The 16,489-nt window shown below is 40.3% G+C and overlaps 1 non-coding gene across 1 annotated transcript; it reads right to left on the minus strand.

Annotated features, from left to right (window-relative positions):
* Positions 1-945: 945 nt before the first annotated feature.
* On the minus strand, positions 946-1,053 carry LOC148562413 (small nucleolar RNA R71). The gene has a single exon (XR_015886826.1). It is a non-coding gene; the product is annotated as a small nucleolar RNA R71 (small nucleolar RNA).
* Between the last annotated feature and the right edge of the window lie 15,436 nt (positions 1,054-16,489).

Consider the following 16,489-nt stretch of genomic DNA (forward strand, 5'->3'; position numbering starts at 1 on the left):
CTTTTTGTTTGTTTCTTATCTTTTTCAAAACTACCTAACTAACTCTCTCTCTCTAATTTTCGAAAATATCTCCCTCTTTTTCAAAAATTCTTTTTAATTAACTAATTATTTTAATTTTTGATTTTAATTTTCGAAAACTACTAACCTTTTTCAAAAACTATTTTCGAAAATCATTAACCCTTTTTCAAAAATAATTTTCGAAAATCCTTCTCCCTCATCTCCTTCTAATTATTTATTCATCTACTAACACTTCTCTTCATCTCACATCACTGCTCCTATCCTTACCCTTGTGTTTGGATTCTTCATTCTTCTTTACCCCTATTCCTTTTCTTCTTCTACTAACAATAAGGAACCTCTTTACTGTGACATAGAGGATTCCTCTTCTTTTTTTGTTCTCTTCTCTTTCTTATGAACAGGAACAAGGAAAAAGGCATTCCTGTTGAAGCTACTCCAGAACCTGAAAGGACTCTGAAGAGGAAACTAAGAGAAGCTAAATTACAACAATCCAGAGACAACCTTATTGAAAATTTCGAACAAGTAAAGGAGATGGTAGCCGAACCCAACAACAATAATGCAAGGAGAATGCTTGGTGACTTTACTGCACCTAATTCCAATTTACATGGAAGAAGCATCTCCATTCTTGCCATTGGAGCAAACAATTTTGAGCTGAAACCTCAGCTAGTTTCTCTGATGCAGCAGAACTGCAAGTTCCATGGACTTCCATCTGAAGATCCTTTTCAGTTCTTAACTGAATTCTTGCAGATATGTGATACTGTTAAGACTAATGGAGTAGATCCTGAAGTCTACAGGCTCATGCTTTTCCCTTTTGCTGTGAGAGACAGAGCTAGAATATGGTTGGACTCTCAACCTAAGGATAGCCTGAACTCTTGGGATAAGCTGGTCAAGACTTTCTTAGCCAAGTTCTTTCCTCCTCAAAAGCTGAGTAAGCTTAGAGTGGATGTTCAGACCTTCAGACAGAAAGAAGGTGAATCCCTCTATGAAGCTTGGGAGAGATACAAAGAACTGACCAAAAAGTGTCCTTCTGACATGCTTTCAGAATGGACCATCCTGGACATATTCTATGATGGTCTGTCTGAATTAGCTAAAATGTCATTGGATACCTCTGCAGGTGGATCCATTCACCTAAAGAAAATGCCTGCAGAAGCTCAAGAACTCATTGACATGGTTGCTAATAACCAGTTCATGTACACTTCTGAGAGGAATCCTGTGAGTAATGGGACGCCTATGAAGAAGGGAGTTCTTGAAGTTGATATCTGAATGCCATATTGGCTCAGAACAAAATATTGACTCAGCAAGTCAATATGATTTCTCAGAGTCTGAATGGAATGCAAGCTGCATCCAACAGTACTCAAGAGGCATCTTCTGAAGAAGAAGCTTATGATCCTGAAAACCCTGCAATAGCAGAGGTAAATTATATGGGTGAACCTTATGGAAACACCTATAACCCATCATGGAGAAATCATCCAAATTTCTCATGGAAGGATCAAAAGCCTCAACAAGGCTTTAATAATGGTGGAAGAAATAGGTTTAACAATAGTAAACCTTTTCCATCATCCACTCAGCAACAGACAGAGAACTCTGAACAAAATACCTCTAATTTAGCAAACTTAGTCTCTGATCTATCTAAGGCCACTGTGAGTTTCATGAATGAAACAAGGTCATCCATTAGAAATTTGGAGGCACAAGTGGGCCAGCTAAGTAAAAAGATTACTGAAATCCCTCCTAGTACTCTCCCAAGCAATACAGAAGAAAATCTAAAAGGAGAGTGCAAGGCCATTGAATTAATCACCATGGCCGAACCTGTGAAGGAAGGAGAGGACGTGAATCCCAAGGAGGAAGACCTCCTGGGACGTCCAGTGATCAATAAGGAGCTTCCCTCTGAGGAACCAAAGGAATCTGAGACTCATCTAGAGACCATAGAACCTCCTTATGCCATTCATGAGCTCTGATGAGTATTCCTCTTCTGAAGAGAATGAGGATGTTACTGAAGAGCAAGCTGCCAAGTTTCTTGGTGCAATCATGAAGCTGAATGCCAAATTATTTGGTATTGAAACTTGGGAAGATGAACCTCCCTTGTTCACCAATGAACTAAGTGATCTGGATCAACTGAGATTACCTCAGAAGAAACAGGACCCTGGAAAGTTCTTAATACCTTGTACCATAGGCACCATGACCTTTGAGAAGGCTCTGTGTGACCTTGGTTCAGGAATAAACCTCATGCCCCTCTCTGTAATAGAGAAACTGGGAATCTATGGGGTGCAAGCTGCTAAAATCTCATTAGAGATGGCAGACAATTCAAGAAAACAGGCTTATGGACAAGTAGAGGACGTGTTAGTAAAGGTTGAAGGCCTTTACATCCCTGCTGATTTCATAGTCCTGGATACTGGGAAGAATGATGATGAATACATCATCCTTGGAAGACCCTTCCTAGCCACAGCAAGAGCTGTGATTGATGTTAACAGAGGTGAACTAGTCCTTCAATTGAATAAGGACTCCCTTGAGTTTAAAACTCAAGGACACCCTTCTGTAAACATGGAGAGGAAGCATAAAAAGCTTCTCTCAAAACAGAGTCAACCAGAGCCCCCACAGTCAAACTCTAAGTTTGGTGTTGGGAGGCCACAACCAAACTCTAAGTTTGGTGTTGGAAAGTCTCAACAAAGCTCTGAACATCTGTGAGGCTCCATGAGAGCCCACTGTCAAGCTATTGACATTAAAGAAGCGCTTGTTGGAAGGCAACCCAATTTTTATTTATCTAATTTTATTTTTCTTGTTCTTTCATGTTTTATTAGGTTCATGATCATGTGGAGTCACAAAATAAATATAAAAATTGAAAACGAAATCAAAAACAATAGAAGAAAAATCACACCCTGGAGGAAGACCTTACTGGCGTTTAAACGCCAGTAAGAAGCATCTGGCTGGCGTTCAACGCCAGAACAGAGCATGGTTCTGGCGCTGAACGCCAGAATTGCACCCTGGAGAAGAGCTGGCACTGAACGCCCAGAACAAGCATGGTTCTGGTGTTCAACGCCAGAAATGGGCAACAAATGGGCATTCAACGCCCAGAACAAGCACCAATCTGGCGCTGAACGCCCAGAGTTGTGTGCAAGAGCATTTTGCATGCCTAATTTGGTGCAAGGTTGTAAATCTTTGAACACCTCAGGATCTGTGGACCCCACAGGATCCCCACCTACCTCCACTCGCTTCTTCTCACCCTTCTTTCACACAATCCCATAAACACTCTTCCCCAAAACTCTTCACCAATCACCTCAATCTCTCTTCCCTATAACCACTTTACCACTCACATCCATCCACTCTTCCCCATAAACCTACCTCATAAAACCCACCTACCTTCAAAATTTAAAATCAATTTCCCATCCAAAACCCACCCTATATGGCCGAAACCTTACCCCCTCTCTTCCCTATATAAAGCCCTCCATTCTTCTTCATTTTCACATAACACAACCCTCTCTTCCCCTTCTTGGCCGAATACACCACTCCCTCTTCTCCTCCATATTTTCTTCTTCTTCATCTATTCTTTCTTCTCTTGCTCGAGGGCGAGCAATATTCTAAGTTTGGTGTGGTAAAAGCATAAGCTTTTTGTTTTTCCATTACCATTGATGGCACCCAAGACCGGAGAATCCTCTAGAAAAGGGAAAGGGAAGACAAAAGCTTCCACCTCCGAGTCATGGGAGATGGAAAGATTCATCTCCAAAGCTCATCAAGACCACTTCTATGATGTTGTGGTCAAGAAGAAGGTGATCCCCGAGGTCCCTTTCAAGCTCAAGAAGAATGAGTATCCAGAGATCCGACATGAAATCCAAAGAAGAGGTTGGGAAGTTCTAACAAACCCCATCCAACAAGTCGGCATCCTAATGGTTCAAAAGTTCTATGCCAATGCATGGATCACTAGGAACCATGATCAAAGTAAGAACCCAAACCCAAAGAATTATATTACAATGGTTCGGGGGAAATACTTAGATTTTCATCTGGAAAATGTGAGGTTGGCGTTTAACTTGCCTATGATGCAAGGAGATGCACGCCCCTACACTAGAAGGGTCAACTTTAATCAAAGGTTGGACCAAGTCCTCATGGACATATGTGTGGAAGGAGCTTAATGGAAGATTGACTCCAAAGGCAAGCCGGTTCAATTAAGAAGACTGGACCTCAAGCCTGTGGCTAGAGGATGGTTGGAGTTCATCCAACGCTCCATCATCCCCACTAGCAACCGATCTGAAGTTACCGTGGATCGGGCCATCATGATTCATAGCATCATGATTGGAGAGGAAGTAGAAGTTCATGAAGTCATCTCCCTTGAATTCTACAAAATAGCCGAAAAGCCCTCTCCTGGGGCAAGGCTAGCTTTTCCTCATCTTATTTGCCATCTATGTTACTCAGCTGGAGCTTCCATAGAAGGAGACATTCCCATTGAGGAAGAGAAACCCATCACTAAGAAAAGGATGGAGCAAGCAAGAGAGCCCATTCATGGATCTCAAGAGACACATGAAGCTCATCACCATGAGATCTCGGAGATGCCTCAAATGCATTTTCTTCCACAAAACTATTGGGAGCAAATCAACGCCTCCCTAGGAGAATTAAGTTCCAACATGGGACAATTAAGGGTGGAACATCAAGAGCACTCCATCATCCTTCATGAAATTAGAGAAGATCAAAAAGCAATGAGGGAGGAGCAACAAAGACAAGGAAGAGACATAGAAGAGCTCAAGGACATCATTGGTTCCTCAAGAAGGAAACGCCACCATCACTAAGGTGGACTCATTCCTTGTTCTTATTCTCTGTTTTTCGTTTTCTCTATGTTAAGTGCTTATCCATGTTTGTGTCTTCATTACATGATCATTAGTATTTAGTAACTATGTCTTAAAGTTATGAATGTCCTATGAATCCATCACCTCTCTTAAAATGAAAAATGTTTTAATTCAAAAGAACAAGAAGTACATGAGTTTCGAACTTATCCTTGAACTTAGTTTAATTATATTGATGTGGTGACAATGCTTCTTGTTTTCTGAATGAATGCTTGAACAGTGCATATGTCTTTTGAAGTTGTTGATTAAGAATGTTAAATATGTTGGCTCTTGAAAGAATGATGATAAGGAGACATGTTATTTGATAATCTGAAAAATCATAAAAATGATTCTTGAAGCAAGAAAAAGCAGCAAAGAACAAAGCTTACAGAAAAAAAAAGAGAGAAAAAAAATAAAAAGAAAAAGCAAGCAGAAAAAGCCAAAAGCTCTTAAAACCAAGAGGCAAGAGCAAAAAGCCAATAACTCTTAAAACCAAAAGACAAGGGTAAATAAAAAGGATCCCAAGGCTTTGAGCATCAGTGGATAGGAGGGCCTAAAGGAATAAAATCCTGGTCTAAGCGGCTAAACCAAGCTGTCCCTAACCATGTGCTTGTGGCGTGAATGTGTCAAGTGAAAACTTGAGACTGAGCGGTTAAAGTCAAGGTCCAAAGCAAAAAAAGAGTGTGCTTAAGAACCCTGGACACCTCTAATTGGGGACTTTAGCAAAGCTAAGTCACAATCTGAAAAGGTTCACCCAATTATGTGTCTGTGGCATTTATGTATCCGGTGGTAATACTGGAAAACAAAGTGATTAGGGCCACGGCCAAGACTCATAAAATAGCTGTGTTCAAGAATCATCATACTGAACTAGGAGAATCAATAACACTATCTGAACTCTGAGTTCCTATAGAAGCCAATCATTCTGAACTTCAATGGATAAAGTGAGATGCCAAAACTATTCAAGAGGCAAAAAGCTACAAGTCCCGCTCATCTGATTGGAGCTATGTTTCATTGATAGTTTGGAATTTATAGTATATTCTCTTGTTTTTATCCTATTTGACTTTCAGTTGCTTGGGGACAGGCAACAATTTAAGTTTGGTGTTGTGATGAGCGGATAATTTATACGCTTTTTGGCATTGTTTTTAGTATGTTTTTAGTAGAATCTAGTTACTTTTAGGGATGTTTTTATTAGTTTTTATGCTAAATTCACATTTCTGGACTTTACTATGAGTTTGTGTGTTTTTTTGTGATTTCAGGTATTTTCTGGCTGAAATTGAGGGACTTGAGCAAAAATCAGATTCAGAGGTTGAAGAAGGACTGTTGATGCTGTTGGATTCTGACCTCCCTTCACTCAAAGTGAATTTTCTGGAGCTACAGAACTCAAAATGGCACGCTTCTAATTGCGTTGGAAAGTAGACATCCAGGGCTTTCCAGAAATGTATAATAGTCTATACTTTGAATGAGTTTAGATGACATAAAAGGGCGTTGAACGCCAGTTCTACACTGCTGTCTGGAGTTAAACGCCAGAAACAAGTCACAAACCAGAGTTGAACGCCAGAAATACGTTACAACCTGGCGTTCAACTCCAGAAAGAGCCTCTGCACGTGTAACATTCAAGCTCAGCCCAAGCACACACCAAGTGGGCCCCGAAAGTGAATTTATGCATCAATTACTTACTTCTGTAAACCCTAGTAACTAGTTTAGTATAAATAGGACTTTTTACTATTGTATTAGACATCTTTGGATTATATTTTGATCTATTGATCACGTTTTGGGGGCTGGCCATTCGGCCATGCCTGGACCTTTCACTTATGTATTTTCAACGGTAGAATTTCTACACTCCATAGATTAAGGTGTGGAGCTCTGCTGTTCCTTAAAGATTAATGCAAAGTACTACTGTTTTTCTATTCAATTCAACTTATTCTGCTTCTAAGATATTCATTCGCACTTCAACCTGAATGTGATGAATGTGACAATCATCATCATTTCCTATGAACGTGTGCCTGACAACCACCTCCGTTCTACCTTAGATTGAATGAGTATCCCTTGGATCTCTTAATAAGAATCTTCGTGGTGTAAGCTAGATTGATGGCGGCATTCATGAGAATCCGGAAAGTCTAAACCTTGTTTGTGGTATTCCGAGTAGGATTCAGGGATTGAATGACTGTGACGAGCTTCAAACTCGCGAGTGCTGGGCGTAGTGACAGACGCAAAAGGAGGGTGAATCCTATTCCAGTATGATCGAGAACCTCAGATGATTAGCTGTGCTGTGACAGAGCATTTGGACCATTTTCACAAGAGGATGGGATGTAGCCATTGACAACGGTGATGCCCTTACATAAAGCCAGCCATGGAAAGGAGTAAGACTGATTGGATGAAGACAGCAGGAAAGCAGAGGTTCAGAGGAACGAAAGCATCTCTATACACTTATCTGAAATTCTCACCAATGATATACATAAGTGTTTCTATCCTTATCTTCTATCTATTTATTAATTATGTTCGAAAACTCCATAACTATTTTATATCCGCCTGACTGAGATTTACAAGGTGACCATAGCTTGCTTCAAGCCAACAATCTCTGTGGGATCGACCCTTACTCACGTAAGGTTTATTACTTGGACGACCAAGTGCACTTGCTGGTTAGTTGTATCGAAGTTGTGAATGAAAAATGATTATTTAAGACGTGCGTACAGAGTTACTGGCGCCGTTACCTGAGATCACAATTTCGTGCACCAGTGCGCATGACTCTGTGCGTACGCACACGTCTCCATACCTCTTCTGCCAGGAGCGCTCGCATAGAGTGTGCGCTCGCACACCTTCCCTATTCCGCCTTGTGTGTGTACGCACGCCTCTGCTTCCTCTCACTTTTATTCTTTTCTTCTCTTCTATCTACTTCTTCTCTTCTTTTCCCCTCCACCCCTCTATTCTCTTGCTTTTTCTCTGTTTTTCTACTTGTTTTACTTAGTTTTCATTGCATCTCGTTTTTTTGTTTTAGTAATTATATTAGTTTTTCTTTAGTTATTTGTTAATAAAATAAGTTGCAAGTGTTTGTTTATTAGCGATATGGTTGCCTCTTGACACAATGCACTTATACTTTGCTTTAATACGCAAGTACCTAGTGTATTTGAATACTCATGTTTTGATTGTACCACTAGGGCAAATTATATAAGTGCATTGGATTAAGTCATTTAAGTTGAAATTACTTGTTCATCATGATTTTCATATTAAAAAAAAATCATCACATGTCCAGTCCTTGTTCCTTGTTAATGCTTCGCATTTGTTTGAGTGACCTAACTTGATTCTTATCAAGCTTATCACTTTTTGTAACAAGTACCTTTCCATTTGACCTTTTCATTATGTTTCATGATGAATAAGGAGTTTCTGTTCATTATGGGGTTGGTTGTTGTTTATTGTGCTATTTTATATCAATCTTGCGCTTTTATGTGCACAACTTCAATAACCAATATCAAATACTCAATTCACTTTTGTGCTTACCTAGGGTTGCTTGTACCTTAAGTTTTGCTTATTCTTTACTTGCACCCTAGGCAATTTAATTGAGGAACGTATGCTATTTCTTTCGATGGTGTGAATACCGCTTTACCCAGCTAATGTGTCTGTTCTAAAGTGTGCGCACACTTAGAACACACACATCATCTTTCATCATACCACACTCATATGATCTTTTCCTTAATTGTTGTTTACTTGTGTATACAGCAACCCGGAGCCCCGCATTCACTAGCTGAAGGTGGACGAACTTAGAGACATTCTCCCCGAATCGTGTTCCTGTATGGAGGACCGTGCAATGCTTAAGTGTGGGGGAGGAGTCGTCACTTTGGGGGTGTAAACTCTCTTTTCCAAACACTTTGCACTGTATTTTTGTTTTCTTTTATTATGTTTTTGGTAGATATTTAGATTGCTTTTGATTGTTGCATTGCATCTTTCTTCTAGTATATATATCTTAGCTTATGCATAGTTTATTTCTAGCTATTGCATGTTACATTTTTGCATCTTTTTCTTGGTATATACTTTATAGATAAAAGTTGTGATTGGATGATGTGAATAGTATAGCACCTAGTTCGATTTTGTCCTAATTGTTCATGTTACTTTTTGCTTGTTAAAAATTAGGAAAAGAACTAGGAAAGGTTTTGAAATTGCATCCATCACGTCATACATACATATAGGAAATAATTTTGGTGAAAAATAACAAGAATCTTCCAAGAATTTTGTTTTTAGGGCATTCTATTGAATTGATTTGGAAAATTGTTTTTAAAACTTGCTTGAATGAATTTTTGTGGAACATAGAAGAGAGATAGAACAAAATACCTTGTGAGTCTTTGAGCTTTAATGAGTGGTTACACATTATAACCACAATTTTTGTTCATTGTGTGCTATATCTCTTCCATGATTGTAATATTGGTTTTTCTTGATTCTTTATTTCCAATATTTGATGTTGTGATTACATTTAGCATGATTAATGCCATATTTGAACTAAACTCACTCACCCATATAACCTTACCCTTGCATCTACCTTTGTTAACCCCTTTGAGCTTTTTAATTCCCTTTGTTCTAATTATTAGCACATTGACAAATGAATTTTTGCCGGTATAGAAATTATCAAATGATCAATCGTAGTATAGTCTAAACCGGCGCAAAATCCTTTATCAAACAAATCTACAATCTATATCCGAGAGTACTAGTCTTCCGAGTCGTTCTCCCTTGGAGTTGCCAAAGTGTGCATCTTATTGATTTAGTAAGCCTTGTTGGGATTCTTTGAAGGTTTTAGCAAAGTAATGAGAAACAAACAATCAATTATCAAAAGACTTGGCTTAGGGTTGGCATTAGAAATTCTATCCTTATAGTCCATTCAATGTTGACAACAATTAGGCCTTGCTTCATTTAGTTATCCCCTAGGTATAGAGGGAGGTCAAATGAAAGCAATCAACTTGAGTCACAAGTCCTAGCTTCACCTTGTGGGAATCTAGATTTAGTGCACTCCAAGCCAACTAGCAATCCCTAATTCCAAATCAACTATTGATACAACTATTCAACTTCTTCCAAGGACCAAACCCTATGCCAAGTGTGAAAATTCTACTCCATAGCTAGTGTTGTCATTTTATCAAACATGTGATGAGCAAGAAGGAAAGTCATAGTAAAATGAGAAGAAAAGTCGAATTGAAAGTATTGCAACACAAGGATCTAACAACAAGTCTCAAAGAGTAGCAATGAAAATCGAATTCTCAAAATAGAGACGAAATCCAAAATCACAAAGTTGAATTCTAGATCTATGAGAGTTGATCAATTGCATCTACTACTTGAAATTGGAGAAGAAAATCTATGACATGAACAATGTGGAGTGAGAATTATAATGGATCTCACCAAAAAGTCATTGAAAATTCAGAAATTAGATGAGGATGAACCCTAGTGAAAAGCTTGGAATCTCCCTCTTCTTCTCCCCAAAGTGTAACTAACTCTCCTCTCCCCAAAAAATATCTAGATCTAAAAAAATGAACTAAAAAGTGTCCTTAACCCTTGCTCCTTTGGTCTTCTTAAGCTTTTCCCGCTAAGGTGTTTTCCCAAAAGTGGGATCCTTAACTGCCTCCACGCCTAAGTCACGTGACTTCTTAAAAAATCATATTCGCAAATCGGCGCGCACGCGCAAGGTACGCGCACGCGCCGTTGAAACGTCTTGTAATGTGCGCGGAGGCGTGATGTACACGTGCGCACCCATGAAGATCCTGGCTTAGCCGCTTCTCAAGCCGGCTCTTGGGTTTGGCTTCACGTTGCCCTACCCGCGCGGGCGCGCCAAGTGCGCGCACGCGCCCATGCGGAAATTTCCAAAGCTTAATCCTCATGCTTCCTTCCTTTGTACCCGTCTTCCTTCTCTCTTTCGGTCCATTCCTACTCTATATCCTGAAACCACTTAACACACAAGTCACAGCATCGAATGGCATCAAGAGAAGATTAGAAATGTATCTATTTTAGTGCGAAATAAGCATGTTTTCATTCATGAGGCGAAACTAGGAAAGGAATGCAAAATCTTGTATTTTCATATAGAAAGTGTGTGGAATCATTGATAAAACCCCTGAAATCAGCACAAGATAAACCCTCAAATTGGGGTTTGTCACACATCACAACCCTAAGCGAAAAACCATGAATTACCTTGAATTGCATCTTTGATTAGCTTAGGTTAAGGTGTGTGTGTCATTTAAGTGTGAGGGAAATTTTGGGAAGCATTGGTAGAGAAATATTTTTTTTTTGGGTAATTATTGAAAATTTGAGAAAAATGGGTGCACATTCATGTTTCAATTTGCTTTAACCATATGCATTTGTCACAGAAAAAGAAAAAGGAATAGAAAAGAAAAGAAAAGAAAAAAATGAAATGAAAAAAAATAATATATAGTAATAAGAAGGGACAAAGGTTGCCCCAAAGAAAAGAAAAAAATGAACAACAAATGCATATGTGTTTGAATAGAAACTAAAGCATGAATATGTGTGTGAAAAGAAGTAATGAGTGGCTGGAATGCATTTTTTGTGGGTTGAGTGATATAGGTTGAGTTGGATACTTGAGCTAATCAAAGATTCAATCCTTTAGTCCACTTAGCCATATACTCATCCTACCCTTACCCCAACCCCATTACAACCTTCTAAAGACCTCATGATACTTGCATACATGCATCAAATACTTGTTGATTGTTAGATGAAAAGCAAATCCTTGAAAGCATGATTAGAGGAGACTTGAGTGATTAAACCCTAAACACCGAGCGTTGAGAGTGTATACACACCTAGTGAGGGTTCGATCACTCAATTCTATATTTCCACCTCTCTTGTCATGCATTCTTGCAAGTTGCTTCATTTTGAAACTTGAATCAATTCTCTAGATTTTGCTTGCATTGAGCTACTTCTTTGCTTAGCCCTATATGTCTATATACTTGCTTGGGAATTCTCTTGTTTGTTTTCACCAATGTCAGATAGACACTATAGATAGATATATAGGTATAGATAGTGTTCCTAGGGTTACTTGAAACTGGAGGTCGATCTCGGTTGAGATCTTCTGTGCTGGTCGGAGCTGTTGTGTCCGACTTGTTGAGGGTGGCCGAAGTCGCCGCGCCCGACTCGTTGGACAGGCTGCACTGCTGATCCTTGGTCACCGGAGGGTGGGGGGTACCTGCAAGAGACTCCGATGCTTAAGTTAGGTTTTATGTAGAATCAGAGTATGAGTTATACCTGGGTGCTCCAGTGTATTTATAGTAGTGTGGGCTGACCTTTCTGATAAGATAAGTTAGTTATCTTATCTTATCTTTATCTTATTTTGGGTGAAGTCAGCTTATCTTCAAGGGAACCGCCTTTATCTCTATAGGCTTGGATTGCCTTTGGATTCGGGTCGTGTTCCTCTATTTGGGCCCTCTGTTGGGCTCTCCTGTCGGTTTGGTTGATCTCTTTAAGAAGAGGTCGGCTAGTCGGACCTGAAGAGGTCGGTCGCTATGTCGCTAAACATCCCGGGTCGGACAGCTTGACCCAGGGTATGAACAGTGCCCCTGCTTGAGCTCGGTCTTCTTCTTTGAGGTCGAGTCCTTGACTTCGGTCCTTCTATAGTGGAGCCGAACTCAAGCATTTCGTCGATTTTTCCCTTTTTGTAGAATCTTTTGAATGTAGAACGTTTTTCTCTAAAAGCGTGCGCTTTCACATCAGTGCTTTGGAAACATGTGAGGGTTTAATACTTTCATTAATTAGCATTAATTGCCCCGTTTTTCCTTTGAAGCTTTTGATTTTTGAAAACCCATAAACGGTTTCTCTTCTTCGCTCCTTTGTAACTTCTTCACATTTTCTTCCTTTTTTCTCTCGCTCTCTGTTTTTTGTCCTCATTTCTGCTTTTTCTCTCATTACTGCGTCGCTCGGCGAATTTTCTGGGCAGCTTCCATTTTTACGCCTCCTTCTTTCCTCCGAAGCTTCTTCCTTCTCCAGATGAGTTCCATTCATATTTTCTTTCTCTTTCGTTGCTTTTGTGATTAAGTTTTGATTTTTCTTTAGAGAAAGTTTGGATCTTTCTATTTTCCGCTGTGCCTGATCACTGTGTGTTTCATAATTTCTTCGTCTTTTGCATGGTCTTTGTTGCTTGATGCCTTTAGGGTTTTTGCATGTTGCGAAATGATTTTGATTTTGAAGCTTTGGAATGATAGTTTTGTTTGATTCTGAAAAAAAGGTCGTATTTTTGCCTGGTATATTTGCTGTTGTTTCTTGCTGATAGACTGTAGGAAGATGATTTTCTGTTTTGTTTGTGTTTTGTCTTTCTCCTGTGAAAAATGCTTGCTGTTTGAGGTCTTCTATTCTTGTTTGCGAGACGCCGGGACGTAAGTAGATTTTCCTTGATACCTTGCTTTGTTACTGCCTTCAAAGGATGCCCCAGGAGTTTTAGTTTGAGTCTTGGGGTTTCCTTTTTTGTGTATTCGTCTGCCGAGATGTTTTTGAGTAATCCGTTCTTCTTTTCTTTTGTAGGGTTTAGTTGGCCTCATGTCTTCCCGAAATAACGTTGTAGAGATGCCTTCCCGGGTTCCTGAGGGTATAGCCGATTGGGTGGACTCGATGGTTCTTATGTGTGTCTCTTTGGTTGATTCTGAGTTTTGTGCATAGCTTAGACAGTTTCATAGTGTTTGTAGTAATTCCAGTGATGAGAAGAACTATGAGCTTGTCCCTCCCTCTTCTAATGAGAGAGTCTGCTTTTCTACCCGGGTTGTTGATGATCGCCCTTTCTTTTATGTTTATGATTTTTTCTTCGGTCCACTGGGTATCACCCTTCCTTTTACTCAATTTGAAACCGATCTGTTATGGTCCTATAATGTTGCCCCCTTTCAACTTCACCCCAATTCCTGGGGTTTCATAAAAATTTTCCAATTGTTGTGCAATGGTTTCGGTATTCCTGCTTCCCAATCTCTCTTTTTCTATCTGTTTGTCTTGACTAAGCCCAGTATGGTAAAAAAGAAGTCGGCTTGGGTCTCCTTCCGTTCCACCCAGGGAAAGAAGGTCTTTTCCATGTTTGATGAGTCGTTCCGTGATTTTAAAAACTACTTTTTCAAAGTCCGAGCTGTTGAAGGAGCTCGGCCCTTTTTTCTGGACGAAAATGACGAACCTGCTTTTCCCTTGGAATGGCAAAAAGATGTGAGGGTCTCCAGATATGCGTGGGAAATGTTGGATGAGGCTGAACGAGCCTTTGTGACTGTTTTGGAAGAACGCTGGGGTCATCCTCCCTATCTCGACACAAAGAAATTTCTAACCAATCCTTCTCTTCTTCAAACTGAACTGGGTATTTTGTGTTTATCTGTTTATGTTGCTTGTAGCTGTCTTTCCGACTTATCCGACTTGTATCTTAATTTCTATTTTATCTGCAGAGGCAATGAAGAATAATGAAGCTATGAAAGCTTTTAAGAGGGCACAGAGGGCGACTTCTGCCAGGAATATTGCGGCCAAGGCGGCTGGGGAGGGGTCCTCTCAAATGCGCGAGAAGCCATCAGTGCCGAGCTCTCCTGGGGTGAAGAAGGTGGTCCCTACACCCCGAGTCCGTTTGGTGGATCATCACCCTACTTCTACCGCTCCATCTGTTGCTCCTCCCAATAAAAAACAAAAAACAGCCGAGCCCTTTGACCTCGATGCTCCTGATTTCAATGCCATTGAGTTTGTGGATCAGCAAATCGGTCCCTATGGCTCCCTCTCTACGGATGATGTGTCCATCCTCCATCACTTGGAATTTATGGCCCGAAATCACGTAAAGATGGCGTATATGGCGGCTGCCATATATCGGACTGCTCAGAATCTCCCTCTCCATGCCACTAAAGCGTTTATGGAGGAGGCAAAACAAGAGTTTGATCGGATGAGAGAGTTGAAGGAGGAGCTTGAGATAAAGGTAGCCAAGTTGGAGAAGGACTTAGAGAATGAGAAGGCGAGTTCTCAATCACTGGCAGCTTCTTTGAGGTTGGCTGAGGACACAGCCATGATGCACAAGGATAGTTACGTTACATCCTACCGGGAGATGTTGCGTTTGAGGGAGGAGCTTGACAATGTCCGGGAAGATTATTCTGAGCTTCAAAGTCATATCGTTGGCAGTGTGACTGCTGCTTACGAGAACTTGAAGGAGCAAGTTCGGGTTATTACTCCCGAGGCCGATCTCACTCCCTTTAGCCTGGACAACATTGTCAGGGATGGCAAGATTGTCCCTGATGATGGGGATGATGATGATGAGGTCGATCCCCTCTCTGTGTCTTCTTCCAAGGTGTCAACGCCTACTGTTTCTCCTGCCAAGGTCGACCCTCCCGCTTCTGATCCTGACTGTCAGATTTTAAACCGGGACGATGGTACTGTGGATGCTGTTCCTCTCTAGGCTCGCCCTCCTTCTCCTCAGACTGATGCTGCTAAGAAGCCTTCTGACCTTTAGCTGATTTACTTTGGATATTTTTGTAGTTGGCCTGGCTTGTGGGCTTTAAAACTCTTTGGTTTATTTTGTTGACACTCTTTCTGGTTGCTTGTTTAGCAACATTATTTAAAAACACAATCGAATAGCTTCTGAGCTTTTGGTCTGACCCTGAGGCTTTTATGTCACACTTGCTTGCGCCTGTCTTAGCTTCTTTGAGGGCTTGTTTGCTTAGCTTCTTTGAACTGGTTTGTTGTCGATGCGTGGATCCGATTTAGCAATCCATGCCCGACTTCTTTGCCCTTTTCCAAGTAGTTGACCGATGTCGATCTTTTCCAATTATTTAAAGTAATCTTCTTTTTTGGACCTTGGTCAGGTCTCTTTTAGAGATTACTTTTATAACCGGTTTGTGGGAGACCGACCTCTTTACGTCGATTCCTTCTAAGTTACTTCGTAATCCTCTTTCTTGGACCTTCGTCAGGTCTTTTTCAGGGATTACTTTTATAACTTTCCGTTGTAGGAGACCGACTTCTTTATGTCGATCTCTTCTAAGTTACTTCGTAATCCTCTTTTTTGGACCTTGGTCAGGTCTCTTTCAGGGATTACTTTTATAACTTTTCGTATTTTGTAGGAGACCGACTTCGTTAGGTCGATCTCTTTCTAGGTTATTTTTGTAATCCTCTTTCTTGGACCTTTGTCAGGTCTCTTTCAGGGATTACTTTTATAACCTTTTTATTTTGGGCTGACTTTGTTAGGTCGAGCCCTTCTAAGTTAAAGTAATCCTCTTTAATAGGGTTGGCCAGACCTCTTTCCAGGGTTTACTTATAACTTGGGTTGACTTGGTCCGACTTCTGGACGTCGGCCAGTCTTTAAGTTATTATTTTAGCTATCCGTAAGATCTCGTCAGGTTCTTTTTTGGATTGCTTTCGATAACTTCTTACATTATTCTGTGTTCATCTTTGCCGATTTGTAGAAAGTGGTTGGCATCTTTGGATCGTCCTTTGGGTGAATCGCGCTTTCACCTTTATCGGACGGTTTATCTTTATCGTGGTCGTGCAGTGAAATTGTTTTTCACTTTCTGCCGACCTGTCGCTTTATAATCGGACGATGAATTCTTCAGATTAATGCGTCTTGAATTCTTTGTAGATTATCTAAATAAACTTTATTCAAAGTAAAGGTGCAAATATATACATGTGGGAATTTTTTCATCCCTTTAAGTCGGATAGTGTCTGGGTCTCAACTTGGTGCCTTATTAAAAAACCTTTTCAGG

This window comes from Arachis ipaensis, chromosome B6 (genome assembly GCF_059453495.1).
Source record: "Arachis ipaensis isolate K30076 ecotype BB chromosome B6, ASM5945349v1, whole genome shotgun sequence".
NCBI lineage: Eukaryota > Viridiplantae > Streptophyta > Magnoliopsida > Fabales > Fabaceae > Arachis > Arachis ipaensis.